General features: G+C 37.9%; 1 protein-coding gene across 1 annotated transcript in view; it reads left to right on the top strand.

The window, feature by feature from the left end:
• TASL (TLR adaptor interacting with endolysosomal SLC15A4) overlaps nt 1–21182 on the top strand; it is a 301857-nt gene that overhangs the window by 195287 nt on the left and 85388 nt on the right. Inside the window, exon 3 of the transcript XR_005214476.1 lies at nt 8146–8227. The gene's annotated coding sequence lies outside the window, so the exon portion shown is untranslated. The remainder of the gene's footprint in view (nt 1–8145; nt 8228–21182) is intronic.

The following is a 21182-nucleotide window of genomic DNA, read 5'->3' as shown; positions in this document are numbered from 1 at the left end:
TCCAATTTCTCCACATCCCCTCCAGCATTTGTAGTTTCCTGTTTGTTTAATGGCAGCCATTCTAACCGGTGTTAGATGGTATCTCATTGTGGTCTTAATTTGCATCTCTCTAATAGCTAGTGAAGCTGAACATTTTTTCATGTGTTTCTTGGCCATTTGTATTTCCTCTTCAGAGAACTGTCTTTTCATATCTTTTGCCCATTTTATAATTGGGCCGACTGTACTTTTTTCATTGAGTTGTAGGATTTCTTTATATATGCAAGATATCAGTCTTTTGTCAGATACATGGTTTCCAAAAATTTTTTCCCATTGAGTTGGCTGCCTCTTTACCTTTTTGAGAAATTCCTTTGAGGTGCAGAAACTTCTAAGCTTGAGGAGTTCCCATTTATCTATTTTCTCTTTTGTTGCTTGTGCTTTGGGTGTAAAGTCTAGGAAGTGGCCGCCTAATACAAGGTCTTGAAGATGTTTTCCTACATTATCTTCTAGGAGTTTTATGGTACTTTCTTTTATATTGAGATCTTTGGTCCATTTTGAGTTAATTTTTGTGTAGGGGGTGAGGTAGGGGTCCTCTTTCATTCTTTTGGATATGGATATCCAACTCTCCCAGCCCCATTTGTTGAAAAGACCATTATGACTCAGTTCAGTGACTTTGAGGGCCTTATCAAAGATCAGTCGGCCATAGATCTGAGGGTCTATCTCCGAATTCTCAATTCGATTCCATTGATCTATATGTCTATCTTTGTGCCAGTACCATGCTGTTTTGGTAACTGTGGCTTTATAATAAGCTTCAAAGTCAGGGAGTGTAAGTCCTCCCACTTCGTTTTTCTTTTTTAGAGTGTCTTTAGCAATTCGAGGCATCTTCCCTTTCCAAATAAATTTGATAACTAGCTTTTCCAAGTCTGCAAAGTAGGTTGTTGGAATTTTGATTGGGATTGCATTGAATCTGTAGATGAGTTTGGGTAGAATTGACATCTTAATGACATTTAGCCTTCCTATCCATGAACATGGAATATTTTTCCATCTTTTAAGGTCCCCTTCTATTTCTTTTAGTAGAGTTATGTAGTTTTCTTTGTATAGGTCTTTTACATCTTTGGTTAAGTTTATTCCTAGGTACTTGATTTTTTTAGTTGCTATTGAAAATGGTATCTTTTTCTTGAGTGTCTCTTCAGTTTGTTCATTTCTAGCATATAGAAACATTACTGACTTATGTGCATTAACCTTGTATCCCGCTACTTTGCTAAATTTGTTTATTAGCTCTAGTAGCTGTATCGTCGATTTCTCAGGGTTTTCTAGATATAAGATCATATCGTCTGCAAACAATGACAGTTTTACTTCTTCTTTTCCAATTTGGATGCCTTTTATTTCTTTGTCTTGCCGGATTGCCCTGGCTAGCACTTCCAGCACAATGTTGAATAACAGTGGTGATAGCGGGCATCCTTGTCTTGTTCCTGATCTTAGAGGGAAGGCTTTCAGTCTCTCTCCATTGAGTACTATGCTGGCTGTGGGTTTTTCATATATGCTCTTTATCATGTTGAGGAAGTTTCCTTCAATTCCTACCTTTTGAAGTGTTTTTATCAAAAACGGATGTTGGATTTTGTCAAATGCTTTTTCAGCATCTATTGAGATGATCAATTGATTTTTCCCTTTTGACTTGTTAATGTGTTGTAATACATTGATTTTCTTATGTTGAACCATCCTTGCATGCCTGGAATAAACCCCACTTGGTCATGGTGTATGATTTTTTTAATGTGTCTTTGGATTCGATTTGCAAGTATTTTGTTGAGGATTTTTGCATCTATATTCATTAGGGAGATTGGCCGGTAGTTTTCCTTTTTTGTAACATCTTTGCCTGCTTTTGGTATTAGATTGATGTTAGCTTCATAAAATGAGTTAGGTAGTGTTCCATTTTCTTCAATGTTTTGAAAGAGTTTGAGTAAGATTGGTGTCAGTTCTTTCTGGAAAGTTTGGTAGAATTCCCCTGTGAAGCCATCTGGCCCTGGGCATTTATTTGTGGGAAGATTTTTGATGACTGATTGGATCTCTTTGCTTGTGATGGGTTGGTTGAGGTCTTCTATTTCTTCTCTGGTCAGTCTAGGTTGTTCATATGTTTCCAGGAAATTGTCCATTTCCTCTACATTATCCAGTTTGTTGCCATACGGTTGTTCATAGTATCCTCTTATAATTTTTTTAATTTCTTCAGGATCTGCAGTTATGTCACCCTTTTCATTCATTATTTTGTTTATATGTGTCTTCTCTCTTTTTGATTTTGTCAGTCTAGCTAGGGGCTTGTCAATCTTGTTGATCTTCTCAAAGAACCAACTTTTGGTGATAGTTATCTTCTCTATTGTTTTTTTGTTCTCTATGTCATTTATTTCTGCTTTAATCCTTGTTATTTCTTTTCTTGTACTTGGTTTAGGATTGGTTTGCTGTTCATTTTCTAGCTTCTTCAGTTGATCCATTAGTTCTTTGATTTTGGCTCTTTCTTCCTTTTTAATATATGCGTTTAGTGCTATAAATTTCCCCCTCAGCACTGCATCCCATAGGTTTTGGTATGTTGTGTTCTCATTTTCATTCGTCTCTATATATTTAGCAATTTCTCTTGCTATTTCTTCTTTAACCCACTGATTGTTTAGGAGTGTGTTGTTTAACCTCCAGGTATTTGTGAATTTTCTAAGTCTCTGATGGTTATTGACTTCTAATTGTATTCCATTGTGGTCAGAGAATGTGCTTTGAATAATTTCAATCTTTTTAAATTTATTGAGGCTTGTTTTATGTCCCAGCATATGATCTATTCTGGAGAAAGTTCCATGAGCACTAGAAAAGTATGTGTATCCTGGTGATTTGGGATGTAATGTCCTGTATATGTCTGTTAAATCTAATTCATTTATCAGATTGTTTAGGTTTTCAATTTCCTTATTGGTCTTCTGTCTGGTTGATCTATCTATAGGAGAGAGTGATGTGTTGAAGTCTCCCACAATTATTGTGGAAACATCAATTGCTTCCTTTAGTTTGCCAATGTTTCTCTCATGTATTTTGTGGCACCTTGATTGGGTGCATAGACATTTACGATTGTTATTTCTTCTTGCTGAATTGCCCCTTTTATTAGTACGTAGTGGCCTTCTTTGTCTCTCAAAACATCCCTGCATTTGAAGTCTATTTTATCTGAGATTAATATTGCTACACCTGCTTTCTTTTGGCTGTAGCTTGCATGAAATATTTTTTTCCATCCTTTCACTTTCAGTTTCTTTGTGTCCCTGTGTCTAAGATGAGTCTCTTGTATGCAACATATTGATGCTTCATTTTTTTTGATCCATTCTGCGAATCTATATCTTTTAATTGGGGAGTTTAATCCATTTACATTCAACGTTATAACCGTGAAGGCATTTCTTGAATCAGCCATCTTATCCTTTGGTTTATGTTTGTCATATTTTTCCCCTCTGTCTATTAATATCCTTTATTGTACCCATACCGAATCTCTTTAGTACTGAACCTTTCTCCAAGTCTCTCTGTCCTTTCTTTGTTTCTCTGTCTGTAGGGCTCTCTTTAGTATCTCCAGTAGGGCAGGTCTCTTGTTAGCAAATTCTCTCAGCATGTGTTTGTCTGTGAAAAATTTAAGCTCTCCCTCGAATTTGAAGGAGAGCTTTGCTGGATAAAGTATTCTTGGCTGGAAATTTTTCTCACTCAGAATTTTAAATATATCGTGCCACTGCCTTCTTGCCTCCATGGTGGCTGCTGAGTAGTCACTACTTAGTCTTATGCTGTTTCCTTTGTATGTGGTGAATTGCTTTTCTCTTGCTGCTTTCAGAACTTGCTCCTTCTCTTCTGTGTTTGATAGTGTGATCAGTATATGTCTCGGAGTGGGTTTATTTGGATTTATTCTATTTGGAGTTCGCTGAGCATTTATGATTTGTGTATTTATGTTGTTTAGAAGATTTGGGAAGTTTTCCCCAAGAATTTCTTTGAATACTCTTCCTAGACCTTTACCCTTTTCTTCCCCTTCTGGGACACCAATGAGTCTTATATTTGGGCGTTTCATATTATCTATCATATCCCTGAAGTCCATTTCGATTTTTTCAATTTTTTTCCCCATTCTTTCTTTTATGCTTTCATTTTCCATTCTGTCATCTTCGAGGTCACTGATTCGTTGTTCAACTTCCTCTAGTCTTGTACTATGAGTGTCCAGAATCTTTTTAATTTGGTCAACAGTTTCTTTAATTTCCATAAGATCATCCATTTTTTTATTTAGTCTTGCAATGTCTTCTTTATGCTCTTCTAGGGTCTTCTTGATTTCCTTTATCTCCCATACTATGGTCTCATTGTTCATCTTTAGTTCTTTGAGTAGCTGCTCTAGGTGCTGTGTCTCTTCTGGTCTTTTGATTTGGGTGCTTGGGCTTGGGTTATCCATATCGTCTGGTTTTTTCATATGCTTTATAATTTTCTGTTGTTTTTGGCCTCGTGGCATTTGCTGAACTTGGTAGGGTTCTTTTAGGATTTGTAGACCAATTGAAGTCCTTATCTCTAATTTATGAGATCTACAGCTTCGTGGAGTACACTTTCTCTAACTAACCAGCAGGTGGCGTCCACAAACCACCTGTTCTCCACAAGCCAGTTCTCCCCTGCTTAGCCTTTGTGGTGAGTGGGGGAGTGAGTCTTGTGGGGTCCAATTGGTGTACCAAGCTTGCGTGTGTAGTTGGTGTTGCCTGCCCTGTGTATGGGGCGTGTTTCCGGGCAGTCAGGGGGGGGGGGTGGCTCTAACAATCAAATCTCCCTGGTGATCCTAGAGTTTTATAGCTGCTGCAATAGTCTAATCCTTCAGTTCAGTCCTGCCACAGTTTGTCTCTGCCACTGACCCACAAGTCCTTGGTATTGGCGTATGGCTCCTGAGACTTGCAAGTGGGCCCCTCTTCCAGGCCGTGCACCCCGGGTCCTCTGTTGAGGGATGGCTGTGCTATGTCACAGGTGAATGCCGTCCCCCCAGGGCAGTTCTGGGCTGCTGGGCTGTGTAGGGAGGCTCCCAGTCTGCTGAAATGATGGCTGAATGGGGCTTTGTTAATTCACACTGCTCTACCTTCCCAACTCTGGGACAATCAGCTGAGGTTGCAGGGAAGGCTAATGTCCACGCCCAGTTTTGTGGTGTGTGCCTGTTATTTGAAGCACTTCCGTCATACTGGGTTGTCTGGGGCAGTTCTGGGCTATGGGGCTGGCGATGGGCAGGAGTGTTTCCTCTCCAGCAGGATGATGGTTGTGAGCGGACACCCCCCTTTTCTTGGGAAGTTGTGGTGTTTAGTGAATTTTCTCAGCCACTGGATTATTGCATTTTGTCTCAGAGCTCTCCTAGTTCTGCTCTTGACTTGACCTGCCCAAATAGCAAGTCTTTGAAGCTTTCTGTATTGGGCTTCTTAGAGTAATTGTTTTAGAAAAAGAAAAAAGGGTTAAAAAAAAAAACAAAAAAAAAAAAACGGGCCCTCCTCAGAGATCTAATGGGTTATTGAAATGCTAAGAGACAAAGCAACCAGGGCCATTAAGGAAAGGTCCACAGGGCAGAGATCAGCTTTTCTTCGGGATTTGCATATGCACCTCAGGGCCCTTCCCCTTTCTATGTTCACCAGAACTCCAAAAATCCTCCGCTTTTATTTTGGAGTTTCTCGTGTTGTTTTTTTTTCTATGCCTGTCTCCTCTCTGCTGGGCTGGCTGCTCTCAGATTCTCTGGTGTCTGGTCTCCGTCTATCTATGGTTGGAGTTTGAATCAGTAGAATGAGTTTCCGATAAGGGCAGCCACTGCAGTTCTCCCTTCTCCTTCCCGGAGCTGACAGCCCCTCCTCCCCCGGGACTGAGCCTGGCAGGGAGGGGCGCGGGTCCCCTGGCCACAAAAACTTACAGATTTCGCTGATCTCAGCAGTTCCACGTTTTCATGAGTGTTGTATGAAGTATGCCCAAAGTCAGATTGCTCTGTGGTGTCCAGTCCACGCAGTTCCTGGCTTTCTACCTACTTTCCTGGAGGAATAACTAAAACATACAGCTCACCAGTCTGCCATCTTGCCCCGCCTCTTCTGCATTTTTCTGGGAGTTTCTTATATATATAGTTATACATACATTTATCATACAACCCAGCAATTGTACTCTTGGGCATTTGTTCTAGAGAAATGAAAACTCATGTTCCCATAAAAACCTGTACCCAAAATGTTCATTGCGGCTTTACTTGTAATAACCACAAACTGTACATGACCCAGATGTTCTTCAACAAACTCTGGTACATCCCTACAACAAAATACTACTCAGCTATAACCAGGAATGAACTATTGATACACACAGCAACGTGGATCGATTTCAAGGGAATTATGCTGAGTGAAAAAATTTGATTTCAAAATGTTGAATACTGTTATGATTCCATTTGTATAACATTCTCAAAGTTAAAGAGAAAAAGGAAATTGAGAACTGTTAGTGGTTGCCAGGGATTAGGGATAGGGAAGGGAGGAGGATGTGTAGCTATAAAGGGGAAGCAAGAGGGAGCCTTGTGGTGATGAGACAGTTCTGTATCTTGGTTGCAGTTGTGATTTCACTAATCTACACTTATTATAGAATTATATGGAACTAAACACATACACTCATAAATGAGTGCATATAAAAGTGTTGAAAATCTGAATACACTGCCTAGATTGTACCTGAGTCAATTTTCTGGTTTTGATATAGTACTGTAGTTACACAAGATATTACTTTTGGGGGAAACTAAGTGAAGGGTATACAGGAACTCCATGTACTTTTTTTTTTTTCAAATTCCTGTAACTCTATAATTATTTCAAAATAAAAATTTTTAATTTGAAAAAATTAATGGATACGGAGAAAATATTATTGAGTGAAACAAGTTGTATAAAACTGTATGGACAGTAAAAGTACAATAACTATGGAAAGAAAATATGTATTTGAAGAAAAGTCTGAAAGAAAATGTGCCAAAAAGATAATAATGGTTAGGTTGTGGCAATAGGATTACATGGGTTTATTTTTCCTTTCTCTATTTTAAAAAGTTTTGGTATATGGATTATATGACATAATTTTTTAAAGACATATATTCACTGAAAACTGAACATATATTCATTGAAAATTAGAAAGAACACACTCATTTTCAAATAATCAGAGCATTTTGGAATTGAGAGGGACACAGAAGTTGCCTTGTCCAACCCCTACTTCATTGAACATCTCAAGTGACAGTAAACCCATACCTTTGGAGGTCCATATATTTTTCAGATTGAATCTTATTATTATAATAAAATTATTATCTGAACTGAATAAAAATCTACCTTTCTATAATTTCTAGTCATTGTAGATGTCTATATTGAATATATTAAATGAACATTTCATTCTTTTAATTATGGTCATGGTTTCTTGGGTGCATGTCCAAACTTAACATTTTGTGCATCTTAAATATGTGCAATTAGATTGTCAATTATATTTACCTCAAGAAACCTGTTTATAAAAAGGAAATCTGGGAGAACCTAAAAAGAATAAAATGAAGTACTCCTTTATGTTATCATTGACTCATACAACTACAAGGATTTTGAGAAACCATCTGGTTCATGTCTTCGGGCTAGGCCATACTGAAAATGACTCATGGAATAGTCAAGCCATTTCTTAAAACTTTTTAAAGTGACTTATCTTAAAAGAAGTTTTCAAGGTTCAAATCTTTAAAATATTATTTTCTAACATATAACCACTGAAAACTTTTCCTTCTATAATTAAAACCAATTGCCCCTTGTCAATCCTAAGCAAGCATGGAGAACAATTGCTGTTTCTTATTGGGCTCTCCTTACTCTCCTATATGTCAACTGTCATTGAAGTTTCTAAGAAATACACCAGAGAAATACACTAACTTTAGTCTTAGGCAACAGGTCTCCTTTCCTACATTATGAATTTTTCTAACTCTGAGGATTCCCTTTACCATTCCCTTGAACTCAAACCTGGTATGAAGGCCAAATGGCTAATTTTTGGATATCTGTACTCTGGACTTCATCGTGTCTTCTTTTGCTGTCCAGAGGCATGTGGAGCCCCAGAGCCTACAAAAGCACCTTCATAAGCCTCTGTTTCTTCTGGTTTATGATAACTTTACTTTGATTTTCAGAGGCCACTTTCTTCTCTTGCTTTCCCAACTAGGCTAAAACTATGTGATATGCCCACCTGAGGAGAGAAAGAAGAGGGAAGAGGATAGGGCATATGCCATCACTTCTAGCCCATGGTGAGATATTATTTCAAACCATCAATACCCTTCAGTATTTCTAAAATGGCTTCTTATATCTCTCTCTATATAACCTTATCTGTTGTGTGATATTGATTTCTTCTAGGATGTTTCTTTGAGAAATTGGTCCAACAGCTTCTGGGTCAATAAATTTCATGGACTGGCACAATATTCTTCATGGACTGAATATTAATTTGTTAATTTTAATTTGTCATATATTCATTCATTTAATAAATTTGTATTAGGTAACTCCCAGGTGTAATATACCATGCTATACATAATGTAGGTATAGTGTATCTAGCAGGTCCAGGATACAAACAATAAACAGGTAAAACAGAAATAAATGAGTAATTACAAATCATGATAAGTCTTAGGAAATAAATGTGCAGGGTGCTGTGGTAACAAATAATGAATCTTCTATGGTGGCTGCTTCAGGTAAGTAGGGTGGCTACTTTGTCTAGCAAGAAGATATTTAGTTGATTCCTAAACTATGAGAAGAAGCCTGTTAAGGTAGGCGTGTGGCTATTAAGAGTGTTCCAGAAGAAGGCGCTTTCTCAGGGAAAGGAATATGGTGCACTGGAAAAAGCATGGGCTTTGGAATTAAATGAGGTTGAGTCTGAATCCATGCTTAGCCAATTATTTGTTGTGTGGCCATGGAAATGTTGGTAACGCTCATGAAACTTGATAGATAATAATACATATTAGTGTTATTTTGAGGATTAAATGGATAATGGCTGTAACACTTCTATTCTTCTCTATAAATATTGATTCCCTACATCCTCCTAAACAAATAGAGGAATAATCTTTTAACATATATATGAATGAATTTGTGATATTTTAATCTATTCCCAATACACTTTACAGACTCTATTTACTGAAATACTTAAATATCTTGATTTCATATGTGGAGAATTGAAGGTTAGACAAATTTAATGGTTTCACAATGCCACACTGATAATCCAGGGAGTGAGCAAATCTCTCCTAGTTCAATATATCGGCTTCCAAGTTGCCTTAACACAATTTATAGTATTGTGAGTAAGTTGAGGGCTGGGACACTGTCATATTCATCTTTGATTACATTGTGATCAGCCTGGCACCTAGTAGGTACCCAGAAAATACTTGAAAACTAAGAATGTGAATACCTTTCCCCTCCTCCTCCTGGAAATATTGCAGGCAAGAAGGAAAAAATCCTGCACAAACACCATTTGAAATGAAATTAGGAAACAAATAATCCTCAGACTCCAAAACACATGTGTAAAGTCTACCAAAGGCAACTGAGTTTGGTTATAAACTGTACAGGAGGAGGTGAACCGCAGAAGCCCTTGATGATGGGGTGAGGGACCAATAGTGTCGCTCTCAGAAAGTACCAGAAAAAATGTGCCTAAGGAAGGGGAGGGGCTGACTCTGATGAGCTAAAACCATATCCTTTGTTTATAACAATAGGTGCAGGAATTGAGGTCAACTTGCCTCATAGCAGGAACTCCATGCCCACTTTGGGTCAGAGAAGCAGAAGACTTGGCACTACACAAAGAATCATGCAGATGAGACATAATTGCAGGAAGCAATTTGTCTCTGTGGTAGCAGAAAAAGAGAGAGCCTTTAGTTTGCAAAGCTGCCCTTACCTCTTATCCTACCTACCCTCTTCCCCTCCCAAAAGAAATGTACTGGAAGTAGCTGACCCAGGAAAATGTAACCTATTCAATTATGATTAATAAAAAAGGAACAAGCACAAAGACACTATGCAAAAAAATTGTGTGATAGAGCAGTAAATTTTACCAACACAGAAAGATTGAGTTACTCAGGCTGGCCTCAGACTTCTCCATATGGTATCAGTTCAGGCCAAAAGACAATGGAGAAATTCTTACAAGATACTCAAGGAACAAAGGAATGAGCCAAGGATTTTATAACCAGCCAAGCTGTTCTTCAAGTATAAAGACAAAAAAAATATTGAATATGCAAAAATGCAAGGAGTGTTGTTATCATGAGCTCTTCTTGGTAAAACTACAAGAAGATGAACTTCAGCCAACAAACAGAAAGGCTTTGCGGCGAGCACCAAATATATTTAACTGCAGAGCTAAGACTAAAACTAATACATTTGGGAGATTAGGATGACAGATGACAACATAAATGTTATGTGCCCATATAATGTTTGAAATGATACATTTTTAAAAATCTGTGGTTAAAATGGGAAATTTTAGATTGCATATATGTCACCAGAATAAAAATTTTTTAAAAAACAGAACTGTACAATACAAAGAGTGGACTCTAATGTAAACTAGGGACTACAATTAATAGTATAATTATAATATGGTCTCATCAATTGTAACAAAGGTACCAAATTAATGCAAAATGTTAATGGGGAAAACTGGGTGTGTGAGGGGGTATATAGGAACTGTATTTTCTGTATGATTTTTCTGTAAACCTACAACTTCTCTAATTAAACAATTAGAAAAATTGTGAGAGAAAGGGAGACAAGTAAGTTGTTTTGGATTACCTTAATTTGGAGTCAAAACACATCATTTTGGACAGTCAAATAAAGTCATAGAAATATAAACATATAAAAGTGTGCAAAGGTAAACATCAAGAAAGATGATATTATTTAAGAAAGAATTGGTAAAAGGCAAAGAGTAAAGAGAGAAGAAAAACTAAATGAATTTGGGTTATATCTTTGCAAATTTCATTTGAATTATTTTTTTGAACGCTGAACTTTTTTTAAATTTAAAAGTATATCAGAATCTTCTTTAAAACAAAACTAAACAACCAGGAACAAACTATTTAGTTGCAACTCATTAGGGAAGAGGAATTATCTGATTTGGAGTTTTAAACATTACAGTGTAATTGAGACATATTATGAGTTGATGAATGGATAGGAGTCTGTCATTTATGTAGCATTATGTGAGATTTAAACCATAGGGCTGCACATTGCTGAGAGAGTGAGTGATTAAAACAGGTTTTATCATGCAAGTATTTACTTTTATAAAAACTTATGCATAAAGTAATTGTGAAGTAGTCTGTTGTGACACTATAGGTTTTACTTCCATGAAAAGATGAGCATTCAGGTAGACAGAAGGCTACAGGAGCCTAAGGGGTGTGCCCTTGTCATTCATGATTACATAATTATTATAACAATTGTGCTCATTTAGAATACATTATAATAATCAACCTCATAAAATTACTTTGAGCTAGGCTATCTCATGAAAAGAAGTGCTGAAAGATTAAAGACCTTCATACGCAGAATGCCTAACTAATTTCAAATTAGCTCTAAGGAAATTCACACATTCTTTCTGTAAGGAGCTCACCTGGGTACCTTAGACAATTCAGGAATAAACATCTTAAAACACAGATGAAAGAAAATTCTTGCTGAAAATGTGCTTTATTCGATTTTCTTTTCATACTGTTTCCTGCTCCCTGGAGAAGGCTATGCTTTGTGAAGTTACCTAATGGGCCAAGAAAACTCACTGAGCTAGGGACTTATCACTACAGTCACAAATAATCCCAAAGTAGTCATCTAAGGCATTATAAACATCACACTAAGTATCCTAATTGAAAGAAAGAAATTTCAGTTACTCATACATGTATTTGATCTGTATCATCCATATACTCCTACAGAAAAAAGAATTCATTAGAGATTCTCAAGGTTTTCAAATTTGAGAACCCTTTTTTAAACATCAAAACATTTTAAGATCCACATGTATTGAGAAAATGTGTAATTTGCAAATGACCACTATGGGTTCTATGCCATAACAGCCATGAGTTGTTTTTGCTGATCAGCATCCCTTCTGCTGATTAAGGTTCCTGTACCCCAGTTTTCCTATGGTTAATCATCCCTCCCTTTTCTACTCACAGTTCATTCATATTGGATGATTTTGACTCTCCTCTTGACTTCAGTGGTGGGCATGTGCCTCAGGCTTAGCCAATCAGAGCATCCCATCTTCCTGGCCACAGTAATTTTTTTTTTTTTTTTGCTTTTATAAAGGGGGTTTATTTGGTTGCACAGTTACAGTCTTAAGGCCATAAAGTGTCCAAGGTAATGCATCAACAATCGGGTACCTTCACTGGAGGATGGCCAATGGTGTCTGGAAAACCTCTGTTAGCTGGGAAGACACGTGACTGGCGTCTGCTCCAAGTTCTCGTTTCAAAATAGCTTTCTCCCAGGACATTCCTCTCTAGGCTGCAGTTCCTCAAAAATGTCACTCTTAGTTGCTCTTGGGGCATTTGTCCTCTCTTAGCTTCTCCGGAGCAAGAGTCTGCTTTCAAAGGCCATCTCCAAAATGTCTCTGTAAGCTGAAGCTCCTCTCTCAGTTACAGTGCATTCTTCAAAGTGTCCCTTTTGGCTGTAGCAAGCTTGCTCCTTCTGTCTGAGCTTATATAGTGCTCCAGTAATTTAATTCAGATCCACCCTGAATGGGTGGGCCAACACCTCCATGGAAATTATCCAGAGTTATCACCCACAGTTGGGTGGGGCACATCTCCATGGAAACACTCATAGAATTACAATCTAATTAACACTGATAGGTCTGCCCACACAAGATTACATCAAAGATAATGGCGTTTGGGGCCATAATGCATTCAAACTGGCACATTACACCCCCTGGACCCCAAAATGACATTATTTTTCCATATACAAAATACATTCATCCCACAATATCACAGAAACTAAAATCATTTCAGTAACAATGGTTAAGTACAAGATCCCATCAAAATCAATTACAGGTGTGGTCGGTCCTAAGACATAATTCTCCTTTAGCTGTGGATCTGTGAACTTAGAACAAGTTATGTGCTTTCAATATACAAGGGAGGGACATTCATAGGATAAACATTCCCATTGCCATAAGGAGAAACAATAAGGAAAACAGGGTTAACAGGACCAAAACAGTTCCTAAAACCTGCAGGACAAACTCCATTAGATTTCAAAGTCTGAGAGTCATTAACACAACGACATTGCATCCTTGGGGCTTGAGAGAGTAGGAATCTAACCCTTCCTGAGGGACTTTGCGGCAGCCTTTTCCTCTCCAAATGCTTGGGTGAGTGCTCCAACATATCCACACATTGGGGAGACCACCTACTTGGCCCCACCCTCCTCAAACATCGGGGAAGCACCCAGATTCCCTTCCATCTCCAGGGCACACGCTCAACCCCTTCAGAACAGTGTGGTGGCAGCCAGGCTCTCCCCAATTCCCTGGGAATGTGCTCCACCCTCTTTGGGACCTGGGGTAGCAAAACCCTTCCGGAGCATCGAGGCGGAATGCCCATCCTCGACCTCCAGGGCAAACTCACCCTTTCCATGCGTGTGGGCCACACTGCTCTCCCAGCCCAATGCCTCTTGACTCCAGACCTCAACCTCCATGGCTCTGTCTTTGAAGAAATTTTTCCTTCAGTTTGTTCCTTGTCTGTCTCCTCCAGTCCAGACCGGCAACGGCTCTGTCTATAAAGATCTCGCAAAAATTCTGTTGGCTTCACATGAAGCACACAGGGGTCAAAGCTGTCAGACAATAGGACTTTTCACAAATCCTTCCTGCTTAACTCCATTTCCAATCTTGGCTTGTACTGAAATGGTGGCTGGGTTCCATGTTTGGTTACATCCTCACATTGGGCTGTAGCTTCTGGGATTCCACCTCCTGGAAGCCCGTAATTTTCCAAGCCATCAGCTTCTGGTTTCTTTGAACCCAAGTGTTCAGTTCTAAGTTTATCTTTCTCCGCTCGCATTGTACTATAAGCTGCAAGGAGAAGCCAGGGTACATCCTCCACACGTAGTCTGGAGATCTCCTCAGCTGAGTATTCCAGGTTGTCGCTTTCAAATTCTTCCCTCCATCTGACACCAGGACTCTGGCCACAGTAATTACTGCCAGGATGGCTATGGGCTATCTTTCATGCTGCTGGCAACCACCTTGCCTCCACAATGGTAAAGTATGCATGAGAATAAAGCTCAAAGATGTGAGATAAAGCTGAGATGTTTAAAGAGATGGAGTCCTGTTTTCATGTTTTGGGCCCCTAGATCTGTTCATGATGCCTGAATTTATCCATACACTTTTCAGGTATATGAGCCCATAAATATCTTTTTTAGTTCAGATTGGGTTTCTGTTTCTTGAAATTGAGTTCTTTCTAATACAAATGCTTTGAGATGATGTTTTATTTTATTAATCCCAACAGCAGATAATATTTAAAATATTAGCACAAATATTTATGACATATTATTTAATTAATGTGCAATTAGCACTCAGTGTGTATATGAATGTGCAGGCCTTTTGCAATAACTCTACCCTGAGGGGTCAAGTCCATGGGTTTAGAACAATTTCAATATAAATTTTGGAAGTCATGTATACACCTTACAGAGATTAAAGCCATGCATGTATGATTAAAATGTAAAGTAGACTGTGATTATCTTCAAATTTTAGTGGGGCTTAGAAAGCTAATCAACACTGCATTTTCTCTCTCAGTCAGCATAGTTTCAAAGTCAAATATGGCTTGCATCTAAAATATATACACTGTAGTTTAATGTTTTATAGTGATTGAAAGTACTCCAGGGAATGCAGTACAATTTTATTTTAGCATGTAGAATATTCAGAACTTCAATAGCGTTAACAAGGTATCATTCATAAAATAAAATAAATTCATTCTCAATGTCAACTTAAAAAGAATCAGGATTTGTACAGAGCTAAAGCTATTTTTTTCAAGCCTCATTTTATTACTTTGTAGGTTTGTTAAACTAATCTACTATTTTCCACGTGCCTTCAAACATATTATTCCATTTAATTCTAACAGTAATTCTATAAGGAAATAAATTAGAAGTTATTGCCATTAAGTTGGGTTCTATGGTGGATGACACATAAACACACATACACACACACATATATGATAATTTAACATTTAAAGTAACACTGTAAGGTGGGTGCTATTATCACTATTTTATATACAGTGTCTTAGTTTGCCAGGGCCTCTATAACAAATACCACACACTGATTGGTTTAACAACAGTTTATTTTATCATGGTTTGAAAGGCTTGAAGTCCAAAATCCAGGCATCGGCAAGGACATTCTTTCTCCCCAAAGTCTGTAGTGTCCTGATACTGGCTTGCTGCAATCTTTGGGATTCCTTGGTTTTCATCTCTGCCTTCATCACACGGTGAACTCTCTCACCTTGTGTCTGCTCTTCTAGTTTCTGCTGACTTCTCTTCGTTTGGCTTTCTCTTTATAGTACCTGCAGTAATATGGATTAAGGCCACCCTGAATCACTTTGGCCACACCTAAATAGGCTCTTAGAAGGTCTTATTCACAGATGACTCTACACCTTAACTGATATATCTTCAAAAGGTTCTGTTTACAAATGGGCTCAGACAGAAAGGAATACAGATTAAGATTAAGTATATATATATATCTTTTGTTGGGGTACATAATTCAATCTGCCATATGCAGGAAAATTCAGGCTCAAAAGGTAATTAAGTTATCCTAGTTTGCATATTTAATATAAAGCAATGCTTGGATTTATACAAAATTTTTCTGAACTCAAGATCCTCTCTCTTTCTACCTTGTTTTCTACTTCTAGTAGACCAAGGTAGGGCTTGAATGTCTGAGGCAGAATTATTGCCTGAAGATTTGCTTTGTCTGATTAAGGGGTGTTGACGACTGGCATATCTAGATTTCTTGCCTCTATGCTGATTTGGATTATTGAACACAGTCATCTTTATGTGATCTAGTGCACCTCAATGGGTTCAATCAAATCTTCTCTCTCTCCCTTCCTTCCTTCTCTCCTTCCTTTCTTCTGGTTCCAGTTCTCTTTCTCCTCCTCCTGTTTGTCTCTTCCTCGTCGTCTCCTTCTCCTCTTCCTTCTTCCTGTGGTGGTGATTTGATAGAGGGCAAGTCTTGCTTTGCTAACTTGCCCAATTTTTACTCTATTTCTTTGTCTGAAAAAGCTTCTTTTCTAAAGGCCCACCTAAACACTGCATTTTGGAAACCCTGGTTCAATTCTACCTCTCTATGGGCATGCTGATCTAAAAGGACTAGAGATAATGTGAAGCACTAGAGTAGACCTAATAGAACTGAGCAAAAAGATGGAGTGATTCTCAGTAACAAACAAGGAACAACAAATGGAAAGAAGGGGAATATGGAGGTTTGATATAGAGAAATAAACCGCAAGGTCAGTTTCTTCTATCCTGTCCAACCTAGGTTCCAAGACCAGCCATTTCAATACTGCTTTTGCTGGTAATTGAAATGCTTATCCTTCTTGACCTCATTCCAGTTGGGCCTTGACTATATCTAACTGGTAATTAACCATACTGTCTAGGATTTTTGCTCATACACAGGAGCCTCTAATTCAAGTTATTTTAAAATTGAAATAACTATCTCTTCCTTTACCATATGTCCTACTTTTTTTCTCTTCAGTTACTCTTTCTTTCTCTTTTAAATTGTAGGAACATATATACAACATAAACTTTTCCATCTCAGCTACAACAAAGCATGTCATTCAACTACAATGTGGGATTAATCACATTCACTGTGTTCTAGTAACCTTACCATGTTCCATTACTGAAAATTTCCCCTCTCTTCAAGCAGAAATCCTACACCCATTTTGCATTAACTGCTCATTCCTCCTGCCCCCTGCCCCTCGCAAACTATACTCTAATTTCTGTCTCTATGAACATGTATATTCTCTGATATTTTCTTTGTAGTTACCATGGGGCTAAGATTTACATCCTAAATCTGTAACAATCCCATTGCTTTAACGTCAAATTAATTTCCATAGCATACACAAACCGTTCTTATATCTCTTGATCCACTCACCTTTATTAGTTCTTGCCATGAATTACATGTTCATATATTATGAGTCCAAAACCACTGCTTTCTCAATACATTTTTATGCTTTTAGATCCTGTAGGAAGTAAAAAGTGGAGTTACAATCCAAAATTACAATAGTACTGGCATTTATATATACCCTAGTCATTACCCTTACCAGAGATATTTATTTCTTCACACAGCTTTGATCTATTGTCTGTTGTCGTTTCCTTTCAACCTGCAGAACTCTCTTTAACATCTCTTGTAGGGCCAGTGTGGTGGTGATGAACCCCCTCAGCTTTTGTTTATCTGAAAATATCTTAATCTCCCCATCACTTTTTAATGAAATTTTATTGAGATATATCCACATACCATATAATCATCCAAAGTGTATAATCAATTGTTTACAGTATCATCACATAGTTGTGCATTCATCACCACCATCAATTTTTTGAACATTTTCATTACTCCAAAAAATGAGAATAAGAATAAAAATAAAAGTAAAAAAGAACACCCAGAACATCTCATACCCCTCCCCCACCCATTATTTATTTACTTTTTGTCCCACTTTTTTTCTACTCATTTGTCCATACACTGGATAAAGGGAGTATGAGCCACAAGGTTTTCATAATCACACAGTCACACCATATAAGCTGTATAGTTATAGATCATCTTCAAGAATCAAGGATACTGAATTGCAGTTCAACAGTTTCAGGTATTTCCTTCTAGATATTCTAGTACACTAAAAACTAAAAAGGGATATCTATATAATGCATAAGAATAACCTCCAGAATGATCTCTCGATTTCATTTGAGATTGTTCAGCCACTAAAACTTTATTTTGTTTCATTTCTCTTCCCCCTTTTGATTGGGAAGGTTTTCTAAATCCCACGATGCCAAGTCTAGGCTCATCACTGGGAGTCATGTCCCACATTGCCAGGGAGACTTACACCCCTGGGAGCCATGTCCCATGTAGGGGGGAGGGCAGTGAGTTTTCTTGCAGGGTTGGCTTAGAGAGAGGCCACATCTGAGCAACAAAAGAGGTTCTCTGGGGGTAACTCTTAGGCACCATTATAAGTAGGCTTAGCCTCTCCTTTGCAGTAGCAAGCTTCATAAGGGCAGCCCCAAGATCGAGGACTTGGCCTACTACAATGGTAGTCCCCAATGCTTGCAAGAATATCAGGAATTCCCCAGGTGGGGAAGTTTAATGTTTCCACATTTTTCCCCAGGCCCTCAAGGGGGCTTTGCAAATACTTCTTATTCTGTGCCTAAATTACTCTTGAATATATCAGGGCTTCATGCTAACCTGTACAAACCAAACAGATCTCACCCCCTATTCAAGATTCCATGTAATTATGGTATTTGAATAAACTGACCATACAAATTAAATTATATAGCGTGCTACAGAAAGTATAGATTTTGCACCAAATAAGATCTCTTCCTTTGATCTCACACAGAAATTGAGGTTTTAAAACACAGTCAATATCATCCCTTTCCATTTAGTCTGGTTTACCTTAGTTTTAATCAAGTCCATTTTGTTCATATCTCTATTTGAAGTCTGATTTCTTTTTCAGATTTTTTAACATTTGCAGTATGCAGGAATGCTAACATTCATAGCTGCTGAACTCTGGCTCTGAGTCCCAGGTGTCACACAGATACCTGAAGTTACAGGACCGACCAGCTCAGCATCTCAGAATTTAGACATAACCATTACAACTTATGAATAGGTGTGACTGCTGTAAGATTTACACTCTAGGAACCTTTACCATAAACCTTCCCCTAATAACCTACGTTCTCAGATTCAATTCTCAGAGTTTGCACATTATAGTTAGTCCATATTAGGAAGGCATTATAATGTTTGTCTTTTTGATTCTGGTTTATTTCACCCAACATACTGTCCTCCAGGTGCATTCACCTAGGTGCATACCTCACAACTTCATCTCTTCTTGCTGCTGCTCGGTATTCCATTGTATGTATACACCACAGTTCACCATTCCATTTATCAGTTGATGTACCCTTAGGCCACCTCCATCCATTGCAAAGCATGAATGTGGCTGCCATAGACACCAGTGTGCAATGTCCACTCATGTCCCTGCTCTCAGTTCTTCCAAATATATACCAAATAATGGGGTTGCAGGACCATATGGTGACCCCATATTTAACTTCCTGTGGAACCACCACACTGCCTTCCAGTTGGGCTGTGCCATTCTACTTCCCTACCAACGGGGAATAGGTACATCCCTCTCTCCACATTTTCTCCAGCACTTGTGTCCCTCTGTTTATTTTTTAACAGTTTTATTCACACTCCATACAAGCCATCCTAAGTAAACAATCAATGATTCCCAGTGTAATCACATGCATTCACCACCACAATCTATATGAGAGCATTTACATATCTTTCCCAAAGAAAGTGGAAAAGGAGAGAAAAAAATGAATAAAAATACAAAAATAGAAGAAAATAAAAATAAAATACAATGAAAATGTCACACAATATCACCACCACCAAGAATCCCATATCACTCCCTTATATCTCCCTCTTATAGACATTTAGCTTTGATATATTGCCTTTGTTACAATTAATAGAAGCATCTTACAATGTTGCAGAGTTTGCACATTATAGTTAGTCCATATTAGGAAGGCATTATAATGTTTGTCTTTTTGATTCTGGTTTATTTCACCCAACATACTGTCCTCCAGTTGCATTCACCTAGGTGCATACCTCACAACTTCATCTCTTCTTGCTGCTGCTATAGATTCTAGTTTGCTTGATTGTATTTTTCCCCTATACTATCCAATTTTCAACACCTTGCAATGTTGACATTCATTTGTTTTCCTTCATTTAAAAACATTCTTATATTTGTACATTTAATCACCATCTTGACCACTCTAGGTTTCACTAAGTTATGCAATCCCAGTCTTTATTTCTATCTTTCCTTCTGATGTCATACATGCCCCTGGCCTTCCTCTTTCAACTGTACTCACACTCATCTTTGTTCAGAGTACTTACACTATCACATTACCATCACACACTCTTATGCTATCCATTCCATTTCTGGATCTATACAATCAATCCTGTTGAAACTTATATGTACTCCTTCAGCATCAAATGCCCGACCTCTAACCTCTTTCATCTCTCCTAATAACCTGTGTTCTCAACTCTCAAATTTCTGTCATCAATGTTAGTCCATATAAGTGAGACCATACAGTGTCCGTCCTTTTGTTTCTGGCTAATTTCACTCAATATAATGTCTACTGTCTACCATTTTGTCCTTTGGAATTTATATGTCATATCTTATTTTATTTTTATTTTTTCCCCTCTCTTTTTTACCCTTACTGATAGTCTTTATTTCTACACTCTTTGCCAAACCTCTCTCTCCTGTCTTTTCCTATCTGTCAGTAGTGCTCCCTTTAGTATTTCTTGTAGAGCAGGTATCTTGTTCACAAACTCTCTCAGTGTCTGTTTGTCTGAAAATATTTTAAGCTCTCCCTCATTTTTGAAGGACAGTTTTGTCAGATATAGGATTCTTGGTTGGCAGTTTTTCTCTTTCAGGATCTTAAATATATCATACTGCTGCATTCTTGAGCTTCCTTTGTGTGTGATGGATCACTTTTCTCTTGCTGCTTTCAGAATTCTCTCTTTGTCTTTGACATTTGATTATTTGATTATTAAGTGTCTTGGAGTCAGTCTACTGAGATTTACTCTGTTTGGGGTACGCTGTGCTTCTTGGATCTGTAATTTTAGATCTTTCATAAAAGATGGGAAATTTTCAGTGATTATTTCCTCTATTATTCTTTCTGACCCTTTACCCTTCTCTTCTCCTTCTGGGACACACATGACACGTATATCATGCACTTCATGTCATTCAGTTCCCTGAACCCCTGCTCATATTTTTCCACTCTTTTCCCTATCTGTTCTTTTGTGTGTAAGATTTCAACTGTCCTATCCTCCAGTTAATGGATCCTTTCTTCTGCCTCTTCATATCTCCTGTTGTATATCTCCGTCGTGTTTTTCAACTCTTCTATTGTGCTTTTCATCCCCATAAGTTCTACCAATTGTTTTTTCAAACTTTCGAGTTCTTCCTTATTTTTGCCCAATGTCTTCTTTATATCCTTCATCTCTGTTGCCATATCTTCCCTCAACTCATTGATTTGATTTTTGAATTGATTTAGGAGATTTGTTTGATTAAT

This window comes from Choloepus didactylus, chromosome X (genome assembly GCF_015220235.1).
Source record: "Choloepus didactylus isolate mChoDid1 chromosome X, mChoDid1.pri, whole genome shotgun sequence".
NCBI classification, from domain to species: Eukaryota; Metazoa; Chordata; class Mammalia; order Pilosa; family Megalonychidae; genus Choloepus; species Choloepus didactylus.
This window is presented reverse-complemented; position numbering and strand designations above follow the sequence as displayed.